Genomic DNA, 10,885 nt, shown 5'->3' on the forward strand with positions numbered 1-10,885 from the left:
CAAATACACTCAATTAAGTTCAACACTCTCAACATTTCAAACATTACAAATATGCATGAGGTCTAAACTATGACGATATCAGTGACGTTGCCCATCATATGTTCTTAAATAACCTCAAATATTACTATAAATATCCAACATTATAGATAATATTAAACATAATAATATCTATTGTTTTTATCAGCATCCCCATAGTATAACAATCTTATATAGAATGCTGATTATTTCGTAATGAATTATCAAAGACAATGCTTGGATCGAGAAATGCTATTGAGTTTAAAACATAGAAAACGTAACAGTTTTAAATGTGAAGAGATGGACCTAACCACTTTCTTGGTCCTGTATATGTGGGTCAAGTACTTGGGAGTAGAGGGAAGAGATAAAGAAGACCCCAACCCAACCCCCAACGCGCTCATTTAGCAAGATTTGAAACCCAAACCTTTGAAAAGTCTTACTATAAGTGAATTAAATCTTGCTTAGTTGAAAGAAAAAAGTTATTTGTAAGCTTTTATAATGTATGTATATTAGACATACAGGTTGAGTACTTCATGTTTAAGAGTTTGAAAATTACATCCTTCAAATGATGGTCAGGTTCAGATTTACTACTGCATTTCATTATATCTAGACAATGACGAACTGAAAGATAATTCATCACATCAATATCAATTCTTTAGTTCATACAAAGTTCTTAATTCGCCTCTACCTATACAGTTACCTGCACTAATTACAATTTCTAGGTATTCTGGCCTCTTATGCAGCCAGATCCAGTACTGGGTTTGAAATGATATTGTCAGACTTCACATTTCCTGTCAACAGCTTCTTGGAGTTTCCTACCCAAAGCAAAGGCCAAAGGTGGCGGAACTGCATTACCAATTTGCCTGTGCCTGTATTGGATGTTGCCAGCAAATTTATAGCTGTCTGGAAAACCCTGCAGGAGCAAATCATACAAGTTAAAAAGACGTTAAAACACGAACAAATTAATGAAAACAAACTTTCACAAATCACAAGCATTGATAATCCATCTTGATCAATATTAACTTTTTTTTTATTTTGAAGACGATCAATATTAACTTATAAATTGAGGAATGTGTTTTTGAAAATAATGGTCTGTTAAAAAATTTAAGGTTCCCTCTCTATGAGGGTATTGGTGTTGGGGCCTGTAGCATCATGGATAATCAAAAGGCTGCAATGACTTACTTGAGATCGAGCACATTCGCAAACTGTGACTATTCTATCTTGATCAGGATGAAAACACATCCCAAGGCAACCTTGCCCATGGGCTGTGGATCAGTAATAGAGGTTGGAAAGTTTCCTTCCCAATCCAGCCTTCCAAATAGACCCTTCCACTGGTTGTGCCTTTCCGCAGTGTTTGGAAGGCACCAAGGAACCAAATCAACCATCTGCCCAGTAGAAAGCTTGACCTGCAGACAGAAAAATGTTTGTCAGGACATGGAGTTCAACTAGTTAGGCCTTTCTGAGCCCAAAAAACACACATATATGAAGAAAAAAAAAAATCATAGATCACAATAATAGAGTTCAATTACAAACAGCTCAATGAAAAACACTAAAAGGAAGACAACATATATGTAAATTTTTATTATCCAGCTCACTAAGTAGGAAGTTCTGATGGGAGAAATACCTTTTCGTTTGGTAGTTCTCGCCAGTCAGCACCAGGGCGTTTGGGAATTATTTTGCAGCGTATTTCATTTAATTCGTTCATTTCTTTTGATATATGATCAGTTAAAGTCAACATATCCCCTCTGATCATCTTTTGGAACCAAGATACAGGCTCATTTTTGTACTTTGATACATGTAACAATAACTTTAAGAAAATGTAAGGTGCATTAAAAATTTAAAATCAAGGAAATTGTTATGGGAAAAAAAATGAATGTCAAGCAAGGCATCTCACCACCATAGCCGCAAGAGAAGCCCCGTTTCCTACTGCGGGGAGATCTCCAATACTATCTCTGACAGTAATCGAACGAAATGGGGCACCAGTTGCTGTACTCCGCACTGCAGCATGCTGAGTATTGCTGTCCAGAGTGACCTTGAGCTCTGGACCAGCAAAAACATGCATTGGCTCTGGCCAATCAGGCAGTGTTTCTTCAGGAGATGCAGCCCAGATAAAAGCACGTTTACGGGATTGGGAAAACCAAAGGCTCCAGCTTCCAGAATACCAAATCTTACCTGACAAATTGTTTCACCATAATTTCAGAAGTCGCACAGAAAGAATATGAGCTATCTATAGGACCTTCTAAAAGGAACTTTCCTGAGAAACTCATTCTAATCTCTGCTAGTCATAATTTAGTACGCCATTTCAGAGCACTATGCAACCTCCTACCATAAAAAATTGAAAATAGACAATAGCCTACCTGATAGCCCATCTCAAGGAGAGAAGCCAGGGTCAAACGAAATGTCTGGCCTTTGTTAAATGACACAAGATTCCTCACATTCTCCAAAATAAAATATTTAGGCCGGAAATAATCAGCAAACGACAGAAAAGCTAGGATCATTTCACATTGAACCTTACTCCAAGCACTTTTATTAAACCTATTCATTCCTGAAAACCCCTGCAACATAGTGAAATTTAGATAATTAGTATTTGTCAATATTTGGGAACTGAAAATAGGGTTGAGAGAAAGGAGACATGCATATACCTGACATGGTGGCCCTCCATTAATAAAATCTACTTGCCCAGGTCTAGGTAAAGCTTAATTTCCTTCTCATCAAGCTTCTTTGCCTCCTCTGAAGCTTCAGGAGTAGATAAACAGTCATTTTCATCCCCACAAGCTGACATGATTGCGCTGTACAAGGCCTTTAAATAAGTACAGATGAAATATGATGCCATCGTCCACAATAGCATACTTGCAAGCCAGTTTAGATCAAATTTATTATATAAGTATTTACATAGTAGAAATACTCTAGTGGAAGGCTGCAAGCAAAAGCCAAAAGGTCATTGTTTTCAGAAAAAAAATTCAAAAGTATGATAAATATATACTCCGTCCCTCTTTGATTGCCCGTTTGACTTATCACAATCTTTGAGACATGTATTAGAACATGAATGTCTTCAAATTTGTATGCGAAAAAATTATTAGAATTTGATATTCTTAAAGTACACATTGAAACAAATCTAACAAGAATCCGCATGACTATTATTTCATATAGTTTAGCGAGAATTCGTGGTCAAAGTTTTTAAAGATTGACCCCAAAAAATACAATTGAGGCTAAGAAATACGGACACAGGGAGTATACAGTAAAAATGCATAGGATTGATATCAAACCCTAAAAAGCCCTAAAAAAAACCCTAAAGTAATACAGAAGTGAGTATAAATGTAATCCATTCTGCAGCTCAAAAAGAAAGCATACCTAAGGATCACATTGAAATTGTTTATAAACACTGAAGCCTCAGGATGATTGAGCTTGAATGCTTCACCTGCAGGTTCCTCATTTTCAATTGCCCATTTATTTTGTGATACACCTGTGGGCAATTTCCAGTTGATATTATTACACAATAATAAATAACTTCTAATATTCTATAAGCAAACAGATAATGCGATACACATGCTCACCCTGGCAAGTAAGTTTAAGCAATGATGAAAACTGTGCAAGTTACCTGATTGCTCCAAACCTTCAGACAGACCACCACAACCGGCAAAGATATTGAGAGTGGCCAATTGTTTCTTCAAAGATTCGCCTTTCTGCTTGACAGGCTCATCATCCTCACCTTCTATAGCCTTTCCCTTCTTCCTTCTTGACATGGACTCGTCAATCATTGAGTTAAGCCTGACATTGCTAGGCAACTGCAATAGTCAAATAACAAATTAATAAGCTTGTTGCATAGCCTTATCAAACACGTTGAGGCTAAGATTGTTGATTAAATTATTATGTTCCAAAATTAATGCAATATTTAATTTTATCTAGTTGAAGTATACAGGTTGCACCTGTTTGATAGCTCCTCTAACAGGATCATAAAGATGTTCACAGAAGAAGGCATGCTCGTGGACTGCAGGGTAATTTATTGACAGTAGATCATCCTTAATTCTGACTTGACATTTCCCTTGAACAGCAACTACAGCCAACAAATGTGTTTGCTCACTGAAGTATACCTGAATATTAACAATTCAAGAATCATCACCTGTATATTGATAACAATGAAGAGCATAATTCATAAATGCTAATAAGATAAAACATAAGACAAATTAAATACAAAAACATTATGCATTACCTCACGAATGTCAGAACAATATGCTTTATCAACTGAGATGTCTTCAGGTCTGAAATATCTCCGTACTTTAATTTTGATGGACTCACAATCAGATTTTCGCGAAGCCTTAGGCATCTCAATCTCCAAGAGCTGACAAATCACATAGGGTTTCAAGCCCACATTTCTGCTGCTCTTAATTGTTTCATTGTCTTTCTCATCTTCAGCAAAATATTGTGGGGCCACATAGAAAAAGTCCTCAATATTGTACTCAGCTCCTTTGTAAACAAAGCAAGCGCTAGACGAATTAAGCTTAAGGGATTTTTGCTCCTTCTCAGCCTCTTTAGTTTTGCAAGCACAGCAAACACCATTTCCACTTCCCATTGACTTTTTTGGGAGACAAATAAATGCACCTTTATCAGGCTGATATAAGCTTTTGCAGTAATATTCTAACGGCAATCCTTTGCACTTTCTCTCCTCTGCATTTGTCTGGTCAATTGTCATTTATAGCATTATCCTTCCGCTGTTGATATCCCCATGGCACCTGGCGAAGTTCAATCTTTATGCTTTGTTTATCATCCCTTAATTCAAAGTCCAAGCAGTTTTCTGTCAAAAAACACCTCTCTCATTAGCAGCAATCCCAAGAACTGTTTGATTACCTCTTAGCATCAGTCGTCCATGGACCATTTTTTTGCCACTTGATTTCTCAAACATATATTCAACAAAATACATAGGAGGTAGCTCTACTGATTCATCTATTTCAATAAGGACACAACCCCCAACAACAACTAAATCTCCGAACACCTTAGCCTGTTTGTAGAAGGTTTCACTGGCACTGGTTTTCTGAAGTGGCTCTCCTTCCCATTTAATGTCCTGAGATGAACAATTGAGCCTTCTCTTCCCACTTTCTCTGTGTGTTTTGTCAATATTCATAACAGAGTCCACCTCTTCTTGGTCCTCCTTAACAATTTCATCCAGTTCTTCTTCCTCCTCTTGAACTTCTTCTTTCAGTTCAGCAACAGCTTCTTCCTTGGACTCCTCAGGTGAATTATTTGAATAGAATTCTCCCCATATCTGTTGATCAATCTAGTGGTTGTGGCCGGCATTAATTTCCTTTTAGCAACAGGGACCATTTTAGCCACTGGATTCAAGTTTGCACCTTTCCTTATCAAGGCCTTTTTCTTCACTATCCATTTTGTGTGATGCCTTGTAACCATTTCATCATAAAGTCCAGTTACAAAAGGGCAGTTCCGGATGGTATTATCAGGATACTCCATAAACTGTTGCAGTAATATCTGGCCATGGACCACCACATACCTTTCTACGATATCTGGATTAGATGATATAAAGGCAGGGTGGTCCTTCCCAAATTCTGCCACTCTTTTGATAATTTCAGCAAAGGACAGACGTGCCACCCGACTTTGCTCCTTTAATAGTGTAATGATGCCAACAGTAAGCCTTGCTGTATTTATAACTGTTTCATACCAAGGAGCATATTGCTTTGATGGCTTTCCAAGCCTATACCTGCAGAGACAAGTTACAAATCTCAAAAGCATTATGAAACGTAGCTAGAGAAGTGGATAGTTGCACAAAAACATCACTAATGAACTCTTTATGTCATATTAGAACATTACAGGCTTTACAGCATCCAAATAAATGCAACATTAGATTACCTGAGGTGACTCAAATAAGACTGGCTTAGAAAGGAAACTAATAAAGAGAATTTTGTTAAAAAAGATAAGGTTTGGCTTGTACATGTTAAACCACAATAACTTGATTCAGATTCAAAAAGGTTATACTGGAGAAAAAAAAAAAAAAATATATATATATATATATGTATATATATATATATATATATATATATGTATGTATATCGAGTGCTAAAAGAATTGGGGTACTTGAATATGTTAGCCTTGTCATCAGGAGACATTATGCTAGGGACATATGAAACATGAGGTTAGGTCACAACATATCAATTATGACGATTAAAATCTTTAATCTCAACACCTGAGAAATTATGAGCTAAATTCAAATACGAAAAGAGGGATGTACCAGGCCATATCTGTTCTGATAGATATGAAAACCATGGAAGCTCCAATCTCAATCATCCATTCCTTTATTGCACTCAAATAAATAGGGATTCCACCCACATCCTGAGCCTCAGAAGAAGCTGATGAAGATTGATCATCAGCATCAAGACAAAAACCACTCCCGTCATCATATGTGACAATCCCTGACCCAAAAATGGTAGCATCAATATCATCATAAGGTTTCATTGGAAGAAGTTCCAAAGACACTAATCGTGAGTCGGAGTTATAAAGTGTCCAATTGTGAAGCATGCTTCTGGGTAGCTGATTTGGATCAGTGGCATCCATGTCATTGTCAAAGATGATGTACTCGTCAGTCTCTTAATTGTTTGGTTTGTAGTAAGCAGGGAGGGGGTAGTCAATTGCAATCTCATCTTCATTAATCTTAATGTAGTACTTGTTTGAACCAGCTTGGCGTCTTCCCTTCCTCTGATTCATAGACTTCCATTCCTCTTCCTCCTGTAACAATCTGGCCAATTTTGCATCTTCATCCTCTTCAGATCCAAGCTTTTCAGTCTCAATTTTCTTCTCTGCATCCCCAATTTTTAAACTCCCACCAGAAGACAGGTTTAAGGGAGCCATGGTTTCTTGTCCATATGCCATACTCTTTTTACACTCATCACAAAGGGTGACAAGCACAGGTAAATCAGAAAACTTCTGATCTTTCTGGTTGGATGTAATGTCTAATCCAATTAGCTGGTTGTAAATGAACTCACCACGTGAAACAATGAACTCTTTGATGGATGCACCTGGGGGGAAATTTTTACTGCCACTCATAGAGCGAACTAGTGAAACAATCAATTCATCAAGAGCTATATCTGGGTTACCCCCTAAAGACCTGGACAGTTTCTTGTAGACTTCAATGCATGCACGTGCCTTCTCATAGAGAAGTTCATATATTTTCTTGTAGGAGGCAGCTGGTTTCCCACAATCATAATCACCTAATTCTGTTGATATCCAAATGGTTGGTTCACCATCTTCATAGCCAGAGATATCCCATGTTTCAATCCGACCAAAGCCTTCACATCTTACTCCCTTGTCTTTACTTGGGTCACCACTAGGCTCTAGTGGCAAAATTACACCTGTAATAAACAGGTCAGTAACTTCCAGAATCTCCACTGGTTGTGCTTTCCCATCCTCGTCATGAAAAATGAAGTCTACGAGGCGACGATTGGGTCTAGGATCATCATGGCCAGTGGTCAAGCCAATAGCAGAAATCTCATTTTCAACAATGGGCTCCCTTTTTGAATCCAAAAGGTGATCTTTCTCGGATAGACGAGGATTTTTTTTTCCTTAAAGTCCGAACATGCTGCAGCACGCTTTGGCATTTTCCGAGAAGCCAATGCATTTTCCCCTTTGATCTTATTTCTATCTCTTTTTAACTGTTTTCCGTTTGAGGTTTTGATACTAGGCTCATTTCCTTTTGAATCATCAAAAGCTACATCTTCAGCACTTGCATTCTCTTTTGTCCCCATTCCTGAATTTACAAAGAAAATAAATCATTTGATGAGCAACTAACCAAAATGGTGCCTTTTTAGGCTACTATCTCTGGCAAATATTGCACCAAACACATTCTACAAACTATTAATACTGCAAATGTGAAGGCAACACTGAACACATGGTAGTACAATCTATTTTGAATCCATGTAGTTTTGTAATGCATCCTTTTGATATAAAGTACCATGCTCCAAAAAAATGACTAAGCAGCCCTAAGATAGCAAACCAAATGCATATGAGGTGTGGCGCACAGGGGAGGATAGGTAGCATTACCTAAATATATGATTAGAATCTTACACAACACTCCCAACAAAGTACAAAGAAAGAAGCATTGAGAATTCATTTTCTCTGGAAATGCAAAATCGTAGAGGTTGTTTTGCTATTGATGGTGTCTTTGTCTTTTGTCAGTTATGTGCATGATTTATAACTCATTAGATAATACGAAAATCATTGACATTTACATTATGAAAGGTAAAAACACAAGAGTATGATGGCAGAGCAAGAAATTTATAGTAGTATGGGCATGGCAATGCAAATACAAGATCATATTCCATATATATCATATAGAAAACAATTTTAATTACAAGAGAATTCTATCTTCTACATTATAGCATTTCTCATACCATAATACACTTTTAGCAAACATCATTTACATATATATAATTTCATTATCACTACATGAGACCAAAATTCATAAATTGGGGATAGGTAAACCCCTCTACACCTAAATACGCCCATGAAGACGAATGAACAGTTTCCTTTGAGACGAAACTTCTTACACTAAGGCCCTATTTAGTTCACGTTATTTTTGCTTATCTGAACTTATCTGATCTGATATGGTCTGATCTTAGTGTCTGATTTGACCAAACTTTAACCTTAAGTGTACGATAATCTGTAAGGAAAAAATATATCAAGTGGGATCTTGTTAGATTCGTAATAATGTGAATTTTATTAATATGTAATTTTCTTAATTATTTTCATTACGAAATTAAAGATATTTAGCGATAAAAAAATTGCACATAAAACAATAATCTGATGTGAACTCTTTTTTTTTATCTGATCTGAACTTATTTTTTCAAATCTAATCTGAACTTATGTTTTATGAAACAAGTAAAAATAAGTTGAACTAAACAAGGCCTAAGACCTGATCAACTTACCACATCCATTGAGTTAAAACTCATTACACTCTTTATTTTGACCCAAAAAACTCATCATTCTCATCTAAAATTTTACTCCGTAAAACTTAAAACTCTTCTTTGAATAAATTAAAATGGATGCCGCATTAAAATTCATCTAGAACCAATTAGACCATCCCCAACTCCCTCATCCACCCCCTTCCAATCTCCTCCCCCAAAACACGGCATCGCTCAAATTTTGATACCCAACTCAAAAGTAATTCAATAACACAAACAAGACAAACCCACATTTCATAACAAAATCACGCCAAGCACATTTTAGAAAATTTGACAAAAGCAAGAGAACCCCATAATCAAAAAAACAATCTAAATGATATATATCGTAAAAAGAACCAACAGTAACAAAGATTAAAATTCAAAATCCCAATTCCTTTCTATGAACAATCGGATAAACTCTAGGCTTTGGAGCAAAAGGTAGATCAAAGCAAGAGAAACCCATGATCAAAATAACAATCTAAATGATAAATAAATAGTAATAAGCACCAACATTAGCAAAGATTAAAATCAAAACCCCAATTTATTTAATCTTGTATGAATAGAATTGAATAAATTCTAGGTTTTAGAGCAAAAGGGTAGTACTACCTTCTCATAAGCAAAACCCCAGCAACAGTGACAGAAATTCCGTATGCGGTGGTGGCGGTGGCAGTTGCTGTCGCGGGAGATTGTCGGAATTTTTTTGATAGAGTTGATGACAGAGAAATGGTGTGTTGATGGTTGTAACGTTTTCCCTAATTTTTTCAAATTGCCGCCATTTTAAGTTTTTGAAAGTAAAAAAAATGTCAAAATGCAGGGAAACTTCTCCCAAATTGTGAATTTAGGTCAATTCTCCGTAACTCTAGGTGTTTTCTTATGGAAAATTTGCTTCATTTTCTAATTTTGTTGAGTAATAATCAAAAAGAACATTGGAGATTGTTTAAAGTTAAATTGTTAAGGTTTATGGGTCTATAATGTAAGAGTAAAGTAGATTATTCCCGTGCGATGGCGTACCCTCTTCCTTCCTCCCTGGCAATCAACGAACAGTCGCACACCCTTTCCAAAACCCTCCCTCCCCCATAAAACCACAAAAAACCCATCCCCCACCCCCGAAAAACCCTAATTGAACCCCTAGCGGTGGATGGGGAGGTCCGATTAGGGGTATTTCGAGGGTGGGAGATGGGTTTTTGGTGGTTTTGTGGGGGAGGGAGGGTTTTGAGAAAGGGGGTTCGCTGGTTGCCGAGGAGGGAGGCTGCGCCAGTGGTGCTGGTGGTTGGTGGAGGAGATGGGTGGAGTTTTTTTTTCTAAATAAAATACTACGTAATAATAATAATCTTTAAAAATTAAAAAAAAAAACAAATTAAATGGTTAAACCAATAAGATAATGACACGTGTTCCACATAACCTGTTAATAAATAACTTATTTAAAGCGGACACTCCCCAAAATTTGTATTATTTAGATATAATAAAAAGATTGACTTGTTTTTTACGGACCGCTCAAAATTTGTATTATTTTTGACAATTTTTTCTAAAATCAATTGATACTAGGTGTGAAGCCCGTGCAATGCACCGCTTTGTTTATATTAACATTTAAGATTTGTATCTTATTATATAATAATAATTTATTATTATTATCATTGGTAAACTATTAAAATTGATATAACAGTTCAAAAATAAAGGTAAACAAAAGTATTAAGCATATGATTTGCTGTTAATAATAAAACATATATAAAAGAAAAACTATCATCTAGAATCTCGAAAGTTGTTACATATTAAAAAAAATTAATAAGCTAACATAAGTATTATTTGTTACAATCATCTAAATCTCTATTTCTTGAACATGGAGTTTTGTTATGTTTCGAGAGAATCCTTAATTTATAAATAAACCTGCATCATACACAAAGTACACAAATTAAAGTGTTAATATTAGT

At 36.1% G+C, this 10,885-nt stretch overlaps 1 pseudogene; it reads right to left on the bottom strand.

Annotated features, from left to right (window-relative positions):
- Positions 1-592: 592 nt before the first annotated feature.
- On the bottom strand, positions 593-10,442 carry LOC110688171 (annotated as a pseudogene).
- Between the last annotated feature and the right edge of the window lie 443 nt (positions 10,443-10,885).

Source organism: Chenopodium quinoa, unplaced genomic scaffold (assembly GCF_001683475.1).
Source record: "Chenopodium quinoa cultivar QQ74 unplaced genomic scaffold, ASM168347v1, whole genome shotgun sequence".
Taxonomy (NCBI): Eukaryota; Viridiplantae; Streptophyta; class Magnoliopsida; order Caryophyllales; family Amaranthaceae; genus Chenopodium; species Chenopodium quinoa.